The sequence below is a fragment of the Equus asinus genome, chromosome X, assembly GCF_041296235.1.
Source record: "Equus asinus isolate D_3611 breed Donkey chromosome X, EquAss-T2T_v2, whole genome shotgun sequence".
Taxonomy (NCBI): domain Eukaryota; kingdom Metazoa; phylum Chordata; class Mammalia; order Perissodactyla; family Equidae; genus Equus; species Equus asinus.
In genome coordinates this window covers 119,062,053-119,086,850 of record NC_091820.1, presented here as the reverse complement: position 1 = coordinate 119,086,850, position 24,798 = coordinate 119,062,053, and the positions used below count along the sequence as shown (strand labels likewise).

At 37.6% G+C, this 24,798-nt stretch overlaps 1 pseudogene; it reads right to left on the bottom strand.

The window, feature by feature from the left end:
* Positions 1-16,214: 16,214 nt before the first annotated feature.
* Positions 16,215-16,847, bottom strand: LOC106847109 (coiled-coil domain-containing protein 169 pseudogene; annotated as a pseudogene).
* Positions 16,848-24,798: the final 7,951 nt, after the last annotated feature.

The window sequence follows — 24,798 nt, the reverse complement described above, 5'->3', positions numbered from 1 at the left end:
TTGGGTAGTTGTGAGGATTAAATTAATATACATAAAGCACTAGAATAAATGCAAAGCCCTTAGAATAATACCTGTCACACATTAAATGCTCAATAAAGGTTAGCTATAATATTTTTTACTGGCTTTTCAGTCTTTAGTCTCTTATCCAACCATGTAAGTCTGGCGGTGTCAGGCCCCTACTAAAAAGATGCAGATAGACCCTCATCAACTTTAGTCCCTGTCTACCTCTCTAACCTCTTGGGATTGCTTGCTACTACCCCCGAGGCACTCCAAATTATATTTTTATGAACAGATGATGTTCTATTAATCCTATATAAAGTATGAATAAAAGCATTTTAAGAAAGCATTGACATTTTTTATTGATCTATACTTAATCTAAGGAAAGACAGTGTGTTTGCTATGCAAATACAGCTTTGGGACATGTCCCCTAGGTACTCCCCCATCCCATCTCTAACCAGATTGTTGCTCCATTTCTCTCATATGTAGAGTTATGGAACAGTCAATGCAGTGTTTCGGCTGAGACCTAAAGGAGAAGGAGCCAGCACTGCAGAAAACTGGGGAAGAGTGTTCTGGGCAAAGGAAACAATGTATACACAGGTCCTCTGGGCTGGGAAGAGCTTGCTATATTTTAGCAAGTGAAAGGCCAGTGTAGCTGAATAGCAGTGATCAAGAAGGTCCTGCACACTCTGCTTTGGTGGTCTGGGTTTGCGGGTTTGGATCCTGGGCGCCGACCTACACCACTTATCAAGCCATGTTGTGGCGGTGACCCACGTACAAAATAGAAGATTGGCACAGATTTTAGCTCAGGGCAAATCTTCCTCAAGTGAAAAAAAAAACGAAGGTAAATATAACAGAGAAGGATGGAGAGATTGTAGGGCCTTGTAGGCCATGGTAGAATTTGGATTTTACTCTACATAAAATGGGCCACAAATGAAGGGGTTATGTAGGAGAGTGACATAATCTAAATTTCAATAAAATCATTTTGGCTATTGTGTAGAGAATGAATTGGAGTAGGGCACAAGTGGAAGCAGAGACCAGTTGGGAAGCTATTGTGTAGTACAGCAAGAGATGGCAATGGCTTGGAATAGGTAGTGACTGTGGAGATAGAGTCATTGATGGGCCCACCAGAGGAATGTAGGAGGTAAGAGAAAGAGAATGATTAAGCCTGTGTTACTTGCTTGAACAAGCACAGTAGACTATTTATTAAGATGCAGAAGACTAGTGATGGATGGAACAGATTTGGGGAGTGAGACCAAAAGTTCAGTTTAGTTCTTTTGAGGTTTGAAAACAAGATACCTAAGTGGAGATATCAGGAATGTAGTTGGGTACAGGAGTTGTGAAAGATAATTAGGTAAGAAGCTTTGATCCCGATTAGAGCTATTAGTGATTATCAGTAAATAAAAAGATGTTTTCCCCCCACAAGTATGTTTATATTTCAACTGATTTACATTTCACAAAAAGGACCCAGGCTCAGCCAAAACTTGTCACATGGCCACAACTGTGAATTTGCCATAAATCTATGAAGTTGTATGCCCTGTAGTGTCTAACCAAGTCCTCCAACATAGTAAGGGCTTAATAAGTATTTTTTAATTAATAAGTAAATAAAGTCATATTAGCTCCATGCTATTCATTCTCATAAAAGATGCATAATAATTATTTGTACATAATGTTGGAATTTACAGAGTGCTTGCTATAGTCTGAATGTTTGTGTCCCCCTCAAATTCATATGTTGAAGTTCTTTTTGCCCCTGAGCTAACATCTGTGCCAATCTTTCTCTATTTTTTGTATGTGGGACGCTGCCACAGCATGGCTTGATGAGCAGTGTACAGGTCCATGCCCGAGATCCAAACCTGTGAACTTTGGGCCAACGAAGCAGAGCACGTGAACTTAACTAGTACGCCACTGGGCCGGTCCTATATGTTGAAATTCTAATCCCCAAGGTGATGGTATTAGGAGGTGGGGCCTTTGGGTGCTGAGGTGGAGCTCCTCACGAATGGGATTAGTGTCCTTGTAAAAAGACCGGAGAGAGCTCCCTTGCCCCTTCCACCATGTGAGGACACAATAAGAGGGTGCCAGCTATGAACCTGGAAGAGGGCTGTCACCCAACCACACGGGCACTTTGATCTTGGACTACCAGTCTCCAGGACTGCAAGAAATAAATTTCTGTTGTTTATAAGCCATCCAGTCTGTAGTATTTTGTTATAGCAGCCTGAACTGAGTAAGACAGTGCTTTTACAGCCATTATGCCATTTTATTCTTTTTTTTATTAAGCTTTTTGTTTTGAGATAATTGTAGAGTCACATATAATTGTAAGAAATAATACAGAGAGTTCCTGTGTATCTTTTACCCAGTTAACCCCAACAGTAACATCTTGTAAAACTCTAACACAATGTTACAACCAGGATATTGATGTTGATACAGTCGGTACAGAAAAATCCCATCAGCACAAGGATCAGTCATGTTGCCCTTTTGTAGCACAAACACTTCCCTCCCACCACTGCCTCCTACTTGACTCCTGGCAACCACTAATCTGTTCTCCATTTCTATAATGTTATCATTTCAAAAATGTTATATAAATAGAATGATACAGGATGCAACATCTTGGGGTTGGATGTTTTTCACTGGAGGTTCATTCAGATTGTCAATAGTTCGTTCCTGGGGTCAGCCCTATGGCCGAGTGGTTAAGTTTGTGCACTCTGCTTCTGCCGCCCAGGGTTTCGCTGGTTTGGATCCTGGGTGCAGACATGGCACTGCTGGTCAAGCCATGCTGAGGCGGCATCCCACATGCCACAACTAGAAGGACCCACAACTAAAAATACACAACTACGTACCAGGGGGCTTTGGGAGATAAAGGAAAAACAAAATCTTAAAAAAAGTTTGTTCCTTCTTTTTTTTTGTTTTTTAAGTGTACAATTCAATGGTTTTTAGTATAGTCACACAGTTGTGCAACCACTACCATAATAAATTTTAGAAAATTTTCACCACCCCAAAAACAAACCTTGTACCCTTTAGCCACCACCCCTGTGGTATGATAGGAAGTGTTTTTGGTCTTTGTCCCTGGGTTCTGGCACAAAGCTCCCAACACCATTGGAATTTTCTGAGTGACAGGAGATTCTTTTGCCATTCATGAGGCGCCCCTTTCAACCACACCTGAGTTTGTGTTAATGAGGTGACTTTTGGAAAGCCCCTAAGTAACCTAAGGGTGGGGGCTGGCAACCCCCAGCAACCATCCATGATTAATGGGTTGGAACTTTCAGCCCCTCCCCCCTCCCCCCACCTCAACCTCCGGGGAGGTGAGAGAAGCTGGAGATTGAGTTCAGTCACTAATAGCGAATGATTTAATCAATCATGTCAACATAATAAAGCCTCCATAAAAACACAAAAGGGCAGGTTTCAGAGATTTTCCGGGTTGGTAGACACATGGAGATGCAGGGAGGGTGGCGTGCCCAGAGAACAAGGAAGCTCTACGCCCCTTCCCACATATCTTGCCTTTTGCATCTCCTCCACCTGGCTGTTCCTGAGTTACCTCCTTTTAAAATAGACTAGTAATCTAGTAAGTAAACTGGTTTCCTGAGTTCTGTGAGCCACTCTAGCAAATTAATTGAACCTGAGGAAGGGTCATAGGAACCCTTGACTTATAGTCAGTCGGTGAGAAGCACAGGTAACAATCTGGACTTGCGATTGGCATCTGAAGTGGGATGGGAAGAGTTTGGGGGACTGGGCCCTTAACCTGTGGGATCTGATGCTGTCTCCAGGTACATAGTGTCAGAATTGAGTTTAATTTGTGGGACACCCTCTCAGTGTCACTGAGAACTGGAGAATTGCTTGGTGGTGTGGAAAAAAAACACATATGGACCCCTCAATCCCTCCTAGCTGTAGCGACCGCTAATCTACTTTTTGTCTATTGTGGACATTTCATATGAATAGAACCATACAGTATGTCGTATTTTGTGACTGGCTTCTTTCACTTAGCATAATTTTTTAAGGTTCATCCATGTTATAGCGTGCGTCAGTACTTTGTTTTTATTTTAGCATAATATTCCATTCTATAGATACGCCATATTTTACTTATCTATTCATCAGTTGATGGATATTTGGATTGTTTCCACTTTTTGATGGTATTATTTTTGGTGTTACATACATGATGAACATACTTGTACAGGTTTTTATGTGGATTTATATTTTCATTTCTCTTGGGTATATACCTAAGAATGGAATTGCTGGGTCATATGGTAATGAACTGCCAACCTGTTTTCCAACGAGGCTGCACCGTTTTACGTTCAAACTAGCGATGGATGAGGCTTCCAGTTTCTCCACAGCCAGGTCAAAACTTTGTTATCGTCCGTCTTTATAATTTTACATTTGCTTTCTTCTTTGACAGCCAGTTTTACTTCTTCCTTTCTAATCTGGATGCTTTTCATTTATTTTCCTTTCCTGATTGCATTGGCTTAGAATCTCCAGTACAGTGTTTAATACAAGTGGCAGGAGTGGATGTCCTTGACTTGTTTCCAGTCTTACGAGGAGACCTTTCACTCTTTCGCCATTGATGCTACGATGATGTTATGAGGTGAACTATAGGCTTTTCTCATGCCCGTTATCGGTTTAAGAAATTTACTTTCGGGGCCGGCCCCGTGGCCGAGTGGTTAAGTTCGCGCTCCGCTGCGGTGGCCCAGTTTTTCGCCGGTTCGTATCCTGGGCGTGGACATGGCACCGCTCATCAAGCCGTGCTGAGGCAGCATCCCACATGCCACAACTAGAAGGACCCACAACTAAAAATACACAATTATGTACCGCGGGGCTTTGGGGAGAAAAAGGAAAAAATGAAATCTTTAAAAAAGAAATTTACCTTCTATTCTGACTTTTTTGAGAATTTTTTTAATTGTGGTAAAATATACAAGACAGAAAATTTACCATTTTAACCCTTTTTGAGTGCACAGCTCAGTGGCATTTAGTACATTCACATTATTGTGCAATCATCACCACCATCCATCTCCAGAACTTTTTCACTTTCCAAACTGAAACTCTGTATCCATTAAACACTAACTTCACTTCCCCTCCCCCCAGCCCATGAAAACTACTGTTCTAGTTTCTGTCTCTTTGACTGACTACTCATATAAGTGGAATTATATATTTGTCCTTTTGTGACTGGCTTATTTCACTTAGCGTATGTCTTCAAGGTTCATCCATATTGTAGCATGTGCCCAAATTTCCTTCGTTCACAAGACTGAATGATATTCCACTGTATATATAGACCACATTTTGTTATCCATTCATCTGCCAATGGCCACTTGGGTTGCCTGCTACCTACTTTAGTTTGTTCGGGCTGCTATAACAAAACACCACAGACTGGGTAGCTTAGAAAAAACAGAAGTTTATTTCTCACATTTCCGGAGGCTAGAAGTCCAAAATCAATGCCCCAGTATGGTCAGGTGCAGGCTGTCTTCCTGGTTCAGAGTTGAGGCCTTTTCTCTGGGTCCTCACATGGTGGAAGGGGCTAGGGAGTTCTGTGGGATGTCTTTTATAAAAGCACTGATCCTATTCATGAGGGCTGCACCCTCATGAATGAATCATCTCCCAAAGATCCGACATATTAATAGATTTTTTTCCTCCATTCAGTAGCTTGTCTTTTCATTTTATTGATCGTTCCCTTTGCTGTGCAAAAGCTTAAAATTAAGCCACGAGGATATAATGTACAGCATAGGGAGTGTAGTCAATAATATTGTAAATAATTTTGTATGGTGACAGATGGTAACTAGACTTATCATGGTGATAATTTCATTATGTACATAAATGTCGAATCATTATGTTGTACACCTGAAACTAATGTAATATTGTATGTCAACTATACATCAATAAAAATAAATAAATAAATAGAAAACAAGCCCTCAGATACAGGGGGAGAAAATAAAAAGCAATTAAAGAATTATGTATACACATATATTTTAATATCAATATATAATAGATGAATTGTATATACATGCATGTAATATAAAAATAGGATTTTTAAAAGTCCCAGAATTTGACCCAATTGGAAATCCAAAATTTATATACTAAATTTATATACTCAAGTATTTATATAGCAAAATGGTAAACAGACTGCTAATTGGCTTTTGCCCCTCTACAACCTTGGTTCTAAACTAACTTTAACATTTGCTGAAACAAACCAAATGACCAGAACTTTATGGACTTAATCAAGATGGGGCTCAAATTATAGTAATACCTAGGGATCCCACTAAATTTAAACACTGGGTCCCCTATACTCTCAAGAAAGTAAATATAAAGTGAAGAAAAAATGGAGATGCCTCACTCTGTCGCCTTGCCTAAATTTCCAAAATCATAATTCCCATCGCCCTAAAATATTCCATGTTGGACATAGGTGCTTTGACACAATAAATAATATATTAAAATTAAAGTAAGTCTTTGACACTTACAAATTGGCTTTATAAAATGGGACCCCATGGACCCCCAGTTACAATAGTTAACCTGGCCTAATATAAGTTCAAACAGGGAGATCAAGGGTTAAAACTTATTACATAAGACCTAATTAATAAAGGGGCATAAGATTATCCCCACTGCTTCTCCGTTTGACAGCCCAATTTTGCCATTCTTAAATCTAAAAAAAGAAAAAAGGCAATTGTGGGGGTACTCCTCATGATAGATTACCACTACCTTTATGCTGTGGTCCCATCCATCAAGGCCCCCATACCAGATATCCAATCTTATTAAAATTACTGATTCTGTTCAGTCAACAGCTGGTAAATACTTTGCTCGAACAGATTTGGCTATTTCAATAGCCCCTCAGATGCAGTTTGCCTTTACCTCTGAAGGGACACCATACACCTTCTCCAGGCTATCCATGGGGCATCTCAACAGCTTTGCCGTCACACACAGTCTTTACAAAGACCTTAACTACATCCACCTTCCTCCAGGAGCACAGGTATGACATTACATTGATAACATCCTCCTCCAAGGAGATTTGTTTGACACACTCATTAAGGACTTACAACTCCAACATCTTTTAGTTCTTCTTGGGTTCTAATGACAACATCTTCCGTTTTCACAAATTTTACTTCCAAATTAAAATCAACAGGCACTCCTGTTAGTGCCCCCGCCAAAATCCTTCACTAAAGAAACTTTGGCAACCTCTTCTCATACCTCTTGGAGTCTCTGGACCACTTCTGATGGCCATAAGTTGCCCACGGGCTTTTGGCACAAGAAATTGTCCCTCTCAGCCTCATGCAATACACTATTAAAGCAAAACATGACTGGCTACCTACTGGGCTTTCCTAAAAATAGAGGCTATCATAGACACTGAGCCCATAACCCTCCAAACTCAGGTGCCCACTATGCTTTGAGTCATGGAAACAGCACCCCACAAGCTCAGTACAGTTACTAAGACCACCTTAAAACAGGATGGAACCAAACCTGGGCCCTCTGACATATTCCACCTGCAGGAGCAGGTGGCATCCCATGTCCTCAGTTCCTTGCCAGATGCCAGGGTGCTGGAGGAAGTCACCCTTCTCCTTCACCCTTGGCTACCTGGGAAACCCCCTGGGATTAACTGATGAACAACAATGGGGGTTATTAGACTATGCAAATGGCACTGCTAACGATCATACATGGTAGAGCTCAGTGAAACGTTGCTGCTTTCCAGCTTTCCATCCCTTAGCCAGGATATCTCTAACAAAGGACAGAACCAAAAAACAACACACTTGGCCAAACTTCGGGCAGTCATCTTATAGGAATTTGTCCACTTCATCAAAGTTATCTAATTTGTTGTTATAAACTTGTTCATAATATTCTCTTATAAACCTTTTAATTTTTCTAGGGTCAGTTGTGATGTCCCCTCTTCCATTCCTGACTTTAGTAGTTTAACTCCTTTGTCTTTTTTCATTGTCAGTCTACCTAAAGATGTATCAACTTTGCTGACCTTTTCAAAGAACTAACTTTTGATTTCATTAATTTTTCTCTATTCTTTTTCTGTTTTCTATTTCATTGATTTCTGCTGTAATTTTTATTATTTGCATCTTATGCTTGCCTTGGGTTTAGTTTGCCCTACTTTCTCTAGATTCTTAAGGTAAAAACTTAGATTATCTATTTGAAATCTTTTTTCTCACATAGTCGTTTCAAGCTATAATTTTTCCCTTTAAGCACTGCTTTAGCTGCATGCCATACATTTTAACATATTGTGTTTCAGTTTTCATTCAGTTCAAATTTCCTTCTAATTCCCTTTGTGATTTATTCTTTTACCTATGGGTTATTAGAAATATATTGTGTAATTTGAAAATATTTCTTGACTTCCTACATTTCCTTCTGTTGTTGATTTTTAATTTAATTCCATTATGGTCAGATTTATACATTGTAAAATTTAAATTGTTTTTTAAAAATTTTCAATCCTTTAAAATTTATTGTGGCTTCTTTTATGGCCTAGCATAGGCCACAAACATAGACAACATAGAATGTTCCATGTGCACTTGAGAAGATTGTGTATTCTGCCATTGATGGGTGGAATCCTATACATATCATTTAGGTCAAATTGTATGATAGTGTTGTTCAGGTCTTCTTTATTCTTGCTGGTTTTTTTCTCTAGCTGTTCTATTAATTATTGAAAGAAGAAATTGGAGACTATTCTCTCTTCAGTTCCGTCAGTTTTTGTATCACTTATTTTGGGGCTCCTTTGTGAGGCGTATATTTATAATTGTTATGTCTTCCTGATGAATTAAACCTTTGTCACTATAAAATGTTTTTTTCTCTAGCAATATTTTTTGTGTCTGTTTTATCTGATATTAGTTGCAGTAAGCAGAATTCTAAAGATGGCTCCACAAGATTTCTGTTCCCTTCTTATTCTATCAAATACTAACCTGAAGCTATGAAGTGATTAATTTTCCAGGTGTAATTAAAGTCTCAAGTCAGTTAACCTTACTGTGTGAAGATTATTTCACATACTAAGTGGGCCCGACCCAATCAGGTGAGCCCTTTAAATACAGAGAGTTTTCTCTGGCTGGCACTGGAAGAGGTCATCATTCAGAGATTCAAAGCATAAAAAGGATTTGATGCTCTGTTGTTTCCTTGAAGACAGTGGAAACCATGTATCAAGGAAACGGGGACCTCAGTTTTACAGCTGCAATGGACTGAATTTCTGCCAACAACGTGAACTTGGAGGCAGAGTCTTTGAACTTGGAAGCAGAGTCTTTCTTTCTTTGGAGACAGATTCTTCCCTGGAGCTTTCAGATAAGAGGCGGGGGTGGCTGACACCTTGATTTTGGCTTTTTGAGACCTTAGGCGGAGAACCTGTCTGGTCTTATGACCTGCAGAACTGTGGGCTAATAAATGAGTATTGTTTTAAGCTGCTGAATTTGTGGCAATGTGTTACACAGCAATAGAAAACTAACGCATTGGTGCAGTCGCTCCAGCTCTCTTATGGTTACTGTTTGCATAGTATATCATTCTCCATCCTTTCAGCCTATTCATGTCCTGAATCTATAGTGTATCTGTCCTAGATGCATACAGTTAGATCCTGGTTTTTAATCTAGTCTGATAACCTCTTATTTTTTATTGTAGTGCTTATTTCATTTACGTTTAATATAATTATTGATTACAAAGTAAATATAATTATTTATAACTACCATTTTGCTATTTTCTATGTCTCATGTATTTTTTCTCCTCTATTTCTCTTTTACTGCCTACTTTTGCATTAAATAGATACTTTCTAGGGTGCCATTTTAATTCTCTGTATTTACTCTATTTGTTGAATAATTTTTTAGTGGTTGCTCTGGGCATTACAATATACAACCTAACTTAAAACAGTATACTTCACATTAATGCTAACTTATTTCCAATAGTATACAGAAACTACAATGGAATTGCTGGCTTTGTTTTTTCTAGGAATGTCTTCTTTTGTGGGGCCTTCATTTTTTAAGGGTTCTTTTGCAAGGTGTGGAATTATTTTTTAATAACAGCATTATTGAGATAAAAATCATACAACATACGATTAACCCATTGTACAGTTCAATGGTTTTTACTATATTCACAGATTTGTGCAACCATCACAATCAATTTTAGAACATTTTCCTCACCCTAAAAAGAAACCCTGTACCCTTTGCAGTCACTCCCCATCATCGACCCTCCCCCTGGCTCCACCAGACCCTGGCAAATACTAGTCTACTTTCTGTCTCTATGGATTTGCCTATTTTTGACATTTTATATAAATGGAATTATACAATATGTGGTATTCTGTGACTGGCTTCTATCACTCAGAATATTATTTTCAAGGTTCATTCACATCACAGCATATATCAGCACTTCATCTCTTTTTTTTGCTGAGTAATATTCCATTGTTTGGCTATACTACATTTTGTTTATCCACTCATCAGTTGATGGACATTTGAGTTGTTTCCACTTTTTGACTATTATGAATATTGGCGCTTTAAGTATCCATGTACAAGTTTTTATGTGGACATAAGTTTCCATTTCTCTTGGCTATGTACATGGGAGTGGAATTGCTGGATCATATGATAACTCTATGTTTAACCTTTTGAGGAACTGACAGACTGTTTTCCAAAGTGGCTGCATCATTTTCCATTCCCACCAGCAGTCCATGAGGTTTCCAGTTTCTTCATATCCTCACCAACACTCGTTATTTGTCTTTTTGGTTATAGCAACATTTGTTTTTATAAATAGTATTTCTGATATTTTGTAATACATTTTAAATTTTGAACTATATTAAATATTGTTTTACTGATAAACAATATTTATAAATATTTAAAAATATTCTTTTTGCTTTATGAATTCTGGACTTAAAAAATACTTACATTAATACAAATTTCAGTATTAAACCAAAAAAGGCGCCATTCTATCAATTTTGCTCTATTGCAATAAATTGCATATTGCAATAAATAATTGCATTTTCTTATAAAACCTCACATGACAAATTATATTCAGAGCTTAGAACTCGGTAAACCTTTTTCTCCACTTGTATATGCCTTCTACAAAAAAAGTGAGAGCTTGCTAACTCATTCCTTCTTTGTACTGGCTGCTAAAAAGCTTAAAGTTAGAGTTTTTCTTAGTCATGAGTTCTTCCAAAACTAACTCTTATTTTTATCTTTTATAAAGATGAGTGTTGTTTTTATACCTCTATATTTAGTAAAGCTAACTCCTTTTTAAAGGGAAATAAGGTATAAAGAAGTAAATAAATAAATATTGAGTAAGTGCCCTTGACTTGCACAGCAGTCCCAAGGCAATAGTTAGGGTAAATATTCCCAATTCTACAAATGATGAAAGTGAGGCAATGAAAAGTGACTTACTCAATCAGAAGCTTAGAAGTGGCAAAACTGATATCAGAACACAGATCTTAGAGAGTCTCGCTTTTCAGTTTTGTTAAATAATTATTTTACTGAGGTCATAATGGTTTATAGCATTGTGAAATTTTAGTTGTATATTAGTATTTACCAGTTTCTATATAGACTGCATTGGGCTCACCACCGATAGTCTAATTTTTATCCATCACCATACATATGTGCCCCTTGACTCTTTTGCCCACCCCTCAACCCCCTTCCTCTGTGGTAACCACTAATCTGTTCTCTTTGTCCATGTGTTTATTTATCTTCCACATATGAGTAAAATCATGTGGTGTTTGTCTGGCTTATTTCACTTACCATCACACCCTCAAGGTCCATCCATGTTGTTGCAAATGGGACGATTTTGTCTTTTTTATGGCTGAGTAGTATTCCATTGTATATATATATCACGTTTTCTTTATCATCAGTCAGTGGGCACTTGGGTTGCTTTCACGTCTTGGCTATTGTGAATAGTGCTGCAATGAACATAGGGGTACATGTCTCTTTGGATTGTTGATTTCAAGTTCTTTGGATAAATACACAGTAGGGGGATAGCTGGATTGTATAGTATTTCTATTTTTAATTTTTTAAGAAATCTCCATACTGTTTCCCATAGTGGCTGCACCAGTTTGCATTCCCACCAGCAGTATATGGGGATTCCCTTTTCTCCACAACCTCTCCAACATTTGTTATTTTTTTGTCTTGTTAATTTTGGCCATTCTGACAGGTGTAAGGTGATATCTCATTGTAGTTTTGATTGGCATTTCCCTAATAATTAGTGATGTTAAACATCTTTTCATGTGTCTGTTGGCCATCTATATATCTTCTTTGGAAAAATGTCTGTTCACATCCTCTGCCCAATTTTTGATCGGGTTGTTTGTTTTTTTGTTATGGAGTTGTGTTTTTTGTATATTTTGGAAATTAACCCCTTGTCAGATATATGATTTGCAGATATTTTCTCCCAGTTGGTAGGCTGTCTTTTCATTTTGTTCATGGGTTCCTTTGCTTTGCAGAAGCTTTTTAGTATGATGAAGTCCCATTTGTTAATTTTTTTGTTTTCCTTACCTTAGTAGACATGGTATTCGAAAAGATGTTGCTAAGACTGATGTCAAAGAGTATACTACCTATATTTTTTTCTAGGAGTTTTATGGTTTCAGGTCTTATGGTTTTCAGGTCTTTTTTGGTTTCAAGTCTTTAATCCATTTTGCATTAATTTGTGTATGGTGCAAGAAAATGGTCTCATTTCCTTCTTTTGCATGTGGCTGTCCAGTTTTCCCAACACTATTTACTGAAGAGATATTCCTTTCTCCATTGTATGTTCTTGGCTCTTTTGTTGAAAATTAGCTGTGGGGCCGGCTTTGTGGCCGAGTGGTTAAGTTCGCGTGCTCTGCTGCGGCAGCCCAGGGTTCCGATCCTGGGCGCTGACATGGCACCGCTCGTCAGGCCACGTTGAGGTGGCATCCCACATCCCACAATTAAAAGGACCTGCAACTAAGATATCCAACTATGTACGGGGGAGGGGGGTTTGGGGAGATAAAGCAGGAAAAAAAAGGATTGGCAACAGTTGTTAGCCCAGGTGCCAATCTTTAAAAGAAAAAAAAAGAAAATTAGCTGTCCATGGATGTGTGGTTTTATTTTTGGGCTCTTGATTCTGTTCCATTGATCTGTGTTTCTGTTTTTGTGCCAGTACCATGCTGTTTTGATTACTATAGCTTTGTAGTATATTTTGAAATTAGGGAGTGTGATGCCTCCAGCTTTGTTCTTTTTTCTCAGGATTGCTTTGGCTATTTGGGGTCTTTTGTTGTTCCACATAAATTTTAGGATTCTTTGTTCTATTTACGTGAAGAATGTCACTGAGATTCTGATTGGGATTGCGTTCAATCTGCAGATTGCTTTAGGTAATATGGACGTTTTAACTATGTTTGCTCTTCCAATCCATGAGCATTGACTATCTTTCCATTTTTTTATATCTTCTTCAATTTCTTTCTTTTTTTTTTTTAAAGTTTGGCACCTGGGCTAACAACTGTTGCCAATCTTCCTTTTTTTTTTAAGGATTGGCACCTGGGCTAACAACTGTTACCAATCTTTTTTTTTTCCTGCTTTATCTCCCCAAACCACCCCCCCAACCGTACACAGTTGTATATCTTAGTTGCAGGTCCTTCTAGTTGTGGGATGTGGGATGCCGGCTCAGTGTGGCCTGACGAGCGGTGCCATGTCCGTGCCCAGGATCCAAACCCTGGGCTGCCACAGCGGAGTGAGCGAACTTAACCACTCGGCCATGGAGCCGGCCCCTCAATTTCTTTCACTAATGTCTTATTGTATAGGTCTCTCACCTCTTTGGTTAAATTTATTCCCAGATATGTTATTCTTTTTGTTGTGATTGTAAATGGGATTGTATTCTTGAGTTCTCTTTCTGTTAGTTCATTATTAGAGTATAGAAATGCAACTGATTTTTGTAAGTTGATTTTGTTCCCTGCAACTTTGCTATTGATTATTTCTAATAGTTTTCTGATGGATTCTTATTTTCTGTATACAAAATCAATTCATCTGCAAACAGCGAGAGTTTCACTTCATTGCCTATTTGGATTCATTTTATTTCTTTTTCTTGCCTAATTGCTGCCACCTCTTCTTATGGTGGCATTGGCCCCTGTGCTTGGTGGGCGAGGCCTCCCCACCGGGTGCAGGTCTGACTGTGGGCTCTCCCATCAGAAGGGAAAGTGATCATGTGGGGGCTCAGGTTTCCACTGCTTTTTCCCAGTGTTGTGCCGAGCTGCACTCCCACCCTTGGGGCCATGGTGGTACTATGGGTGTTCAGGGCACTGGGGAATTGTTCACCCAGGTGTGTAGATCTGCGGCTGCCTCTTATGGTTGCACCGGCTGCTGTGCTTGGTGGGTGGAGCTTCCTCACGTGGTCTGAGTTCCCACAGTCATGCTGAGGCTTGCTCCCAGTTTCAGGGCTGCAGTGGTACTATGGGTGCTCTCACCAGTCAGGAGAGCATTCATGCACCTGCACAGGGCTGCTGGGGGGCAGAAGAGTGCTCACCAATCTCTACCACTTCCCAAGGGGCAGTCTGTCCACCCTCAGATGTATAGCTGTGTGGGTCTCTCAGGAGTCCTGTTGTCCTGTGTAGGTATCTTGCATTGATCAATGAATGTCCATTTAGTTGTAATTCAAAGGGGGAGACATAAAGGGAACAGCTCACTCTGCCATATTGCTGACGTCACTCCTCCCATTTCAGTTTTTATACTACCCCACTAATATTCCACCACTCAGTTTAAGACAAATGTTTTCTGACATCTGGAAAATATTCCAAAGTAGCTCCTACAGAACTAATACTTAAACATGATAGAGTCCCCATGATAAGATGTTCAACTAATATACCATCACAATGATTGAGATAATTTTAGATGTTCCTCAATCCAGTCCCTGTAACGGCTTACCTCAGTATGATAGAAACGAACTTGTTTATTCTTCAGTGAATATCTGTGATGATTATACTTATTACTAATATTCAAATGATCAATTTGCTGCTAATGCTAAGAAAGATGGCATACAACATAAAAATCTAGTATTTGTTTAATGATATGGGTCATGGTAGCTAATATCTGTAGTTAGCTTGGTTAAGAACAGGGGAAAATATTTCCAAACAGCTCCAATGTAGAGTAATTTATAGGAAGTTACTTTATATTTCACTTCATTACATTTTAAAGTCATATAAAAATTATGTGGCTATATAAAATTTATGCATTCTTCCTTAAATAAATAAAGTGAATATAGAGATAGTTATAGAAATGCATTTGGTATTCATTACTGGTGATACTGAAGAGAATTTAGGTTTTAATGCCAGATATAAGGTGAGAACACCATTAGCTAGAAACTATACTTACCATTGGGTGATTTCTGGAAATCTGAAGTCTGATAGTTTCATTTATTACGTTGGGCAAATAAATGATATATATGTTCCAGACCTATGTGACCATTACAAAAATAGTCTAAATGTGAATGGGAAAATTAAATAATTTTTGAAAATGCCTTAAAAGAACCCTTCTCTTATTCTCTTTCCATCTTCATTTCTAAACTTGAGTATGGTGGACACTTGCAAAGTTTGGTCCAAAAAACTAGGGCATCACTATAAATTACTAAATGTCACAAAATGACTTAAATCACCGTGTGCTAAGTGGCAGGACCTTGTAGTTGGATAAGTATTGGTTGTCTAGAATGGTAAGAAACCTTAGAAGTTGCATAGTTTGCCTCAGTCATTTCACAGGCATGGGAAATAAAGATGAGGTAAAGGGACTTTCCCAAGATCTCGTAAGTTCATGGCAGAGTGGAGACCAGGACCAAGCTTATTCCTGATTGAACGCTATTTCCACAATATTATAATATTTCAAGCCCAAGTTTAAAATGCATCTGATTTGCAACTTTGTTTAAAACATTGGGTTTAAAAAAATGAACATAATATGCCGAGAATAGCAAAAAGTTTTCATGAACTCACATTTTTAGCTAACAGCCAACTAGAAACCAAATATAATAACAATGTTACTATCAGATCAGAGCATGGGTATATTATTAAAAGCAAGTTTAATGATGACAAACTTCAGGTTTCCTAGGATATTTTAAGAATCACAAACACTGCTATTAGATATTTTAGGGTCACTGCAATTACTTTCTAAAGTTATTTTTGAATCTAAACTAAATTACTAAGAAAATTACTTTCATGCAGACAAAGGAACAAACTTCTGGAAAAGGAACTAAAGAGTTTTAATAGCTCATTTTTATCTATTTCATTCCCTGGCAAAAGTCTTGAACATTAACTTCTCAAGTTGAATATTACAGATGAAAAAGGAGAAGAAATAGAAATCCACCCAGTTCTGGAATCACGGATTGAGTTTGGGAAGATAGTTTGATCTTGCGGTCTTTTTTGCTGGTTCTCTCTTGGCATTTACTATCTTCTGATTAGCTGGATTACGTTTTCCCGTTTGCACTAGATTGTCTTTCATTCTATGCAGTTGATCCATCTGTTGCCTTTTAGGAACTTGGCGTGAGCCAGAGACTTGAGACATTTTAGCTAGGTATATACGGCGTTCATTACTGACCTTGCGGTAAGCCTTTGCTTCTTGTTCCAGTCTAAGTGCATAGTCTTTCACTTGATTTTCAAGGATCCTTTTTTCTTTTTCTAGCTGTTTAAGTAGTATATTTAAGGATTCCACTGGCATTTGCTCATAGAGATGAATAGAAGATAGTCTATCTGAAGGATTTCCACGGACCATTTCCATTTTCTCTTTGAGAGTAGCAATTTGCTTTTCTAGTTGATGATTCAGTACAAGTTGTGTTTTATAACGGATTTCCCACTTACTGGGTTTATTTCTAGTATTGAGTTCCACAATCATGTTTCCTATTTCAAGTATTGAGAGTTGTACTAAGTTTCTCATATGGATTTCTTCCATTAACTCCAGTTTAAGGCGTTCGGTGCTCATACCTTCAAAGTTGTCACCTCTTTCATCTCCCATGGTGGCAAGTCAGAGACCTCCCACGCCTTTCCTCTCAGCACAGTTTAGAGCAGACCTGAAGGGACACCCAGAAGCTGGGGAGGAGGAATTGTTGTCATGAACTGTTGCTATGGTGAACTGACTCCTAGAATTCTTGGTTGACAGTTTTTTTCCCTCAGCACTCTGAATGTGTGACAACATTGCTTTCTTGTCTCCATTGTTTCTGATGAGAAGTCAGTTGTTAATCCTACTGTGGTTTCTTTGTATATAACATGTAATTTTCCTCTTGCTTTTCAAGTTTTTCTCTTTGGCTTTCAACAGTTTGACTATGATCTCTTTAGCTGTGAATATCTGAGTTTATTCTACTTGGAATTCATTGAGCTCGAATGTGTACATTAATGTGTTTTTTTAAAATCATATTTGAGACTTTTTCACCTATTATTTCTTCAAATACTTGTTATGTCCCTTTTTTCTCCTCCCCTCTCCTAGAACTCCCATTATTCACATGTGGTGTGTTTGATGGGGTCTCACAGGCCTTTGAGGTTCTTTAGTTCTCTTCATTCTTTTTACATTCTGTTCTTTAGACTGGATAATCTCTATTGATCTACCTTAGAGTTTGCTGATATTTTTTTCTATCAGCTCAAATCTGCTGTTGAGCTGCTTGGGTGAATTTTTCATTTCAGTTCTTGTACCTTTTAACTCCAGAATTTTCATTCTTTTTTTATAATTCATCTCTCTTTATTAACATTTTCTATGCAATTAGTCATTGTCATCATCCATTCCTTTAAGTCTTTAAACATGGTTTCTTTTAGTTCTTTGGACATTTTTGTAGTAGCTTATTTGAAGTCTTTATGTACTAAATCTATCGCCTAGGCCCTCCCAGAGACAATTTATATTAGCTGCTTTTTTTTTTTTCTGTGTATGGGCTGCACCTTGTTTCTTTTTTTAATTTTAATTTTTTGGGGGTTTTGTTTGGTGATGTGCTTGGATTAATTATGTAGACTGTATTTCCCCTGCAGTGTGTGACAACCGGAATCTCTGCTCCATTAAAAAAAAAATGATTGTTCTTATTTTTAAGCCTAGCTACCTAGAGTTCACCCTTCGGTCATCATAGCTTAGTGGTCAGCTAATTACTGGTCAGAGATTTTGCTTAAACACTTTGAGCCAGTAAAGTTTCCTAAGGAATCTGTGCATGTGTTGGTACACTCATTCTAAATTCAGGCAGTTTTACAAATCTTCTCTGATTTTCACTTTCTACTTGTACAGGGCCTCAAGGTCAGCCATGAATGAGTACATAACTGGGGCCATCTCTGATCTCCCTTGAGCATGTGTAAAGCCCTGTGTATGCGCACAGCCTTGCAGATCCCCCCAAATGTATGGGAGGTTATCAAGGCTCCTTATGGTCATCTCACTTTCCAGATCTTCTTTATAAATTTTTGATTGGTCTGTTGCTTGCTCTAACCAGTATCACAGCTTTAGGTAGCTGTGATGCTGGCCTTCCTTGATTATTTTCCCCTGAGATCACTATTGGGCAGGGCTTTTCTGTGGAGCGTCAGATTGGGTCAGCCCCTTTAGCTACCTGAGACTGCCAGTCCTCCAGTCCCCAAGGCTTCTGCACTTTGGAACTGGGGGTATGGGAGAAGCCTCAAATTAAAATATCACAGATCTTGCTGTTCTTGCTGTAGTTCAGCAGCTTTTCTCATATAAACACTCTTCAATGTCTTGTATGCTTTTGGTTAATTTCCAGGGGTCTGAAATTGTTGGTTTTGACAATTTCATCCAGTTTTATCATTCTTTTTTGAGGAGAGGCTTTGGCAAGGTCCTCACTGGGCCATTCTGGAAGTCATTATTTGAACCACTTTTGCAGATGTAATTCATATACCATATGTTCCATTCATATAAATTGTACCATTACCACAATCTAATTTTAGGACATGCCTAGTAATTTTTCACTGCATACCAGACCTTGTGAATTTTACCTTGTTGAGTGCTGCATATTTTTGTATTCTTATAAATATATATTTTTTTAAAGATTTTATTTTCTCCTTTTTCTCCCCAAAGCCCCCGGTACATAGTTGTATATTCTTCGTTGTGGGTTCTTCTAGTTGTGGTATGTGGGAAGCTGCCTCAGCGTGGTTTGATGAGCAGTGCCATGTCCGCGCCCAGGATTCGAACCAACGAAACACTGGGCCGCCTGCAGCGGAGCGCGCGAACTTAACCACTTGGCCACGGGGCCAGCCCCCTAAATATTTTTGAATTATGTTTTCAGATGCATTGAAAGTTACTCAGAAACAGTTTGATCCTTTTGGGTCTTGCATTTAGGATTTGTTATGTGGGACTGGAGTAGTGCTTAGTTTAGCACTAATTATTCCCCACTATTGAGGTGTGACCTTTCTGTGTACTCTACCCAATGGCTCATGAATCTTGAACTTTTCAATCTGGTCAGTTGACAACAGACAACTTTCCTGGTCTTGTGAGAGTGCCGGGCACTATTACCTCTAATCCTTTTAGAGTGTTCTTTCCCCAGACTTGGGTAGTATCCTCACACACATGTGCTGGTCAGTACTCAGATGGATCCTTGAGGAGGACCCTCTGAAAATCTCTCAAGTTCTCTTTCTATGCTGCTTTCTTCCCTCTGGTACTCTGTTCTGAGAACTTTAGTCACCATATTGTTCCTGAACTCTCAGCTCCATCTCAACTTTGGGAGTCTGCTGGCATCAAACTAGGTTCATCCTTCATGTGCCACAGCCTTGAAACTGTCTCCAGGCAGTAAGATGGAGTAATTGTAGGGCTATCCTCATTTGTTCCCCACCTCTCAGGGATCATTGTATTTTGTTATCTGATGTCCAGTGTTTTGACAACCATTTCATATATATATATTGTCTAGGTTTTTTGATTGTTTCAGGTTGGGAGGGTAGATCCAGTAACTGTTAATCCATCTGGTCTAGAAGCAGAAACAATCATTTGGGGGATTTTCTAGATATCTTATTATTATTGGTTTCTAATTTAATTTCTTTGTTGTTGGAGAATATACTTTGTAAGATTTTAAGTCTTTTAAATTTGTTGACATATTTTATGGCCTAACATATCATCTACCTTGGTTAATGTTTCATGTGTTCTAGAAAAGAGTATGCATTCTGCAGATGTTGGGTATACTATTCTATAAATATAAATCAATTCGATCAAGTTAGTTGATAGTGTTGTCAAAATCCTCCATAGCCTTACAGATTTTTTTGTGTACTTGTATCAATACTGAGGGAGGGATATTAGAATCTCTGCCTGTGATTGTGGATTTGTCTCTCTTTTTAATTCTGTCAATTTTTGCTCGTGTATTTTAAAGCTTTCTTATTAAGTTCATTTATATTTTGGATTGTTATGTCTCCTTAATGAATTGACTCTTTTATCATTATGAAATGACCTTCTTTATCTTGATCTCTGGTAATACTTGTCTAGAAGTGCATTATACCTGTGCCTTATATTAATGGAGCCATACAATCTTCATTACCCTTAATGTTTGCATGGGATATCTTTTTTCATCCTTTTACTTTCAATCTATCTGTCTTTATATTTAAAGCATATTTATTGTAAGCATCATATAGTTGAGCCTTACCATTTTTTAGATACAGTCTGACAGTCTTTGCTTTTTAATTGGTATTTATAGTTAATGTAATGATTGATATAGTTGATTTTAAGTCTATCATCTTGTTCTTTGTTTTCTATTTGTCCCCTGTTTTTGTTTCTTTTTTCCTCCTTTCTTATCTTCTTTTGGATTAATTATATTTTAGTATTCTATTCTACCTGGCTTTAGCTATATCTAGTATAATAATATAATATAATATAATATAATTAATATAAATAGTTGGCTTTAGCTATAACTCTTTGTATAATTTTTTAGCAGTTCCTATAGAGATTACAATAGGTATCCTTAATTTATCACAGTTTACCTGAATTAAAATTATACAACTTCACATATTATATAAGAACATTATACATAATTTTATTTTCACTCTTTCTTGTCTTTTGTGCTATTGTTATCACATATTTGACTTCTTTCTACATTACAAACCCCAAAATTCATGTTATTATTTTTGCTTTAAACTGTCAATTGGCTTTTAAAAAATGAAGGAAAGAAAAAAGTAGATTTTTAAAAATATTTGCATATTTTAATTTTTTTTTTAAGATTGGCACCTGAGTTAACAACTGTTGTCAATCTTCTTTTTTTCTGCTTTTTTCTCCTCAAATCCCCCTAGTACATAGTTGTATATTTAGTTGTGACTGCCTCTGGTTGTGGCGTGTGGGATGCCACCTCAGTGTGGCCTGATGAATGGTGCCATGTCCGAGTCCAGGATCCGAACCAGTGAAACCCTGGCCTGCCGAAGCCGAGTGCATGAACTTAACCACTCAGCCACGGGGCCAGCCCCCATATTTTCATTTTCAATAGTCTTCTTTTCTTCCTGAAGATCTGAATTTCCATCTGGTATTATTTCTTTTCCACTTGAGGAACTTCCTTTAGCATTTCTCCCAGTACAGGTATGCTTTTGATGAATTCTCTCACCTATCATTGATCTGAAAATGTATTTAACCTTTGTTTTCCTTCTATCAGACAAATCTTGCGCCTCTCCTCATATATCTCTGCCCACTTTTTAATTTTGTCGCTGAGGCATACAGCTGTGTATAGGTATAAACTGACACTAGTTAACTTCAGCTGGAGTGCTCATCTTTTTCTTTCTGTTCTAGGGCTCTTCTGGGGCTACCTTGTGGGATGCTTGCTAGAATTCACTCAGCTATTCTGATGCATATGTAATCTGGGAGTGCAAGGGTGTTAACTCCCCATTGGACAACCCTCCCTATTGGGGGTGAGTCTGTGGATAAATTCTTCCCTCTTTGTTCCTTCAATGGACAATTCTGTCATAATCCACATGCTTCCTCAGAGGACCCTCCGGTGAGATTGAGCCCCACTTGGACACAGTGGTGAACCTGATTGGTAACCTCATACCCTTGGGTTGGCTTTCCCTTCTTCCTTTTCCACTCATCCAAATCTCCCACTCCTATTCCTTGATACCACTTTTCAAAATAAACTATTTGCACTCAAAGTCTTGTTTCAAATGATGTTGTTTTGTGGGGAACCATGGCTAAGACACTTCTTTTCCAATATTTGTCTTACAGGTTCTAATTTTACTTACTGTTTTTGGAGCATCCCATAAGTCTTTGTACAACATATTTTTTCATTATTATTTATTTCTCCTTTGATCCTTGGGTTATTTGGATGTGTATTACATAATTTTCAAATAGAGATTTTTTGTTGTTGTTGTTGTTGTCTTTCTGTTATTGATTCCTAGCTTAATTCTACTGTGGTCAGATAACATACTCGGTATGATTTCAGTCCTTTGAAATTTGTTAAGACTGGCTTTATTGCTCACATTATGGTCAATTTTGGTGACTGTTTCATTTACACTTGAATAGAATATGTATTCTTCAGTTGTTGAATATGTGTTCTATATTTGTCAGATCAAGTTTGTTGATCATGTTGTTCAACTCTTGTAGATGCTTAATGATGTTTTCTACCAATATGCTTTTTCTACCAATTACTGGGGGAGATGTGTACAAATCTCCCAACTTGCTTGTGAATTTCTTTATTTCTTCTCTTAGTTCTGTCACTTTTACTTTATATACTTTCTGACTATGTTATTAGGTATATACAATTTCAAGATTGTTATCATTTCCTATTGAGTCAAATCATTTGTCATTATGAAAAGTCCCTGTTTATCTCTACAATGCTGATTCCCTTAAAGTCTATTGCGTCTGATATTCATAATTATCCTGATTTATTTTGGTTACTGCTTGCATGGTATGTCATTTTGACATTTGTTTATTTTTAACTATTTTGTATCCTTACATTTAAAATGTGTCTTTTGCAAGCAGCATGTGGTTTTTTCATATAGTTGGACTGTTTGTTTAATCAAATTATATATAATGTAATTATTGACACATTTAAGTTTATATCTGCCCTCTTTCTGTTTCCTATTTGCCATATCTGTTCTTTGTTTCCTTTTTCCCCTTTCTTGTCTACTTTTGGATTTATGAAGTTTGTTTTAAGTAAACGTTTTCTTTTTGAGGAAGATTAGCCCTGAGCTAACATCTGCCACCAATCCTCCTCTTTTTGCTGAGGTTGACTGGCCCTGAGCTAACATCCATGCCCATCTTCCTCTACTTTATATGTGGGATGCCTGCCACAGCATGGCTTGACAAGTGGTGTGTAGGTCCACACCCTGGATCTGAACCAGTGAACCCCAGGCCACCAAAGCGGAACGTGCAAACTTAACCACTGCGCCACTGGGCCGGCTCTAAGGAAACTTTTTTTTTGGAACAATTTTGGATTTACAGAAAAGTTGCAAAGATAATACAGAAAGTTCCCATATACCCCTTACCCAGTTTCAATTTCCCCAATCTTGTCATTTTTTGAAATTAAAACACCAACATTGCCACATCACTATTAACTAAAGATTTTATTTGGATTTCACTAGTTTTCCCATTAATGTTCTTTTTCTGCTTCAGGATCCAATCCCACAATACCACATTGCATTTAGTTGTCTTGTCCCTTTAGTCTTCTCTGATTTGTGACAATCTCTCAGCCTTTGTTTTCATGACCTTGACAATTTTGAGCAGACTGTCAGGTATTTTGTAGAATGTCCTTCAATTTGGGTTTGTCTGATGTTTTTCTCATGATTAGATTGGGTTATTTGGTTTTGAGAAAGAATACCATGGAGACAAAGTGCCTTTCTCGTCACATCATATCAGAGGGTACATGCTATCATCATGACTTATTACTGGTACATTAACCTTCATTAAGGTGGTGTCTGCCAGGTTACTCCATTGTGAAGTTATTATCTTTTCCCCTTTCCATACTCTATTCTTTGGAGGTGAGTCAGTAAGTGTGAAGTGAAGTGTTTTTTATTACTCTATTTTCCATCTTTTAGTTTACTATTAACACAGCCTTTTATTACTCTTTTAATTGTTAACTTAAAAATTACAACACCCATTCTTGACTAAAACCTTCCTGCAATTAGTACTTTTACCGCTGCTTAATGTAAGGAACTTTCAACACCTTAACTCAATTTATTCCTTTGTAAATTGAGCTGTTGTCATGTTCTGTTAATGTCATGGATTTTAATTCATGTTTTTTTAAAACCCCTTAAGACATTTAAAAAAAATCTCATACCTACGGAAAAATTTTAAGTATAGTACAAAGAATTTTTTCCCCTGATCCTTCTATGAGTAAGTCACTGACATGATGCCCTATCATTTCAAAATATTCCCATGTATATTTCTTAAAAAACAAAGGGCATTCATTCTCTTACAAAACTATAATATGACCATCAAATCAGAAAATAACATTGATATATCGCTATTACTCAATACTCAGATCCCATTCAAGTTTTGCCAATTTTCCAATAACGTCCTTTATAGCCAAAGATTTTAATTCAGAATGAAACATTACATTTGGTTGTCATGTCTATTTAGTGTCCTTCAATATGCAACAGTTCCTCTGTCTTTCCTTTACTTCCATGACCTTGACACTTGAAGATTACAGCCAAGTTACTTTGTATAATGTCCCATAACTTGGTTTTATTGATGTTTCCTCATGATTATATTAATAGCTTATAAGTTTTTGGTAGGAATAGCATGGAAGTGATGCTTTGTTCTTTCATTGCATTAAGGTGGTGTCTTCCAAGCTTCTCCACTGTAATGTTATTCTTTTTCCCTTTGCAATTAGTAAGTATTTTGTAGAGAGGTACTTTAAAACTATGTCTATATCTATATCTGTATCTATATCTATATAACTCCCCAGTTCCTTATCAAACTTCTTATTCATTCATTCATTCATATCGGTAGGGACTCCTGACTTCCTACTTTATTCAGTGGGTTTTAATTGATTACTATTCTTATTTACTGTGATGCTCAAATTTAGCCA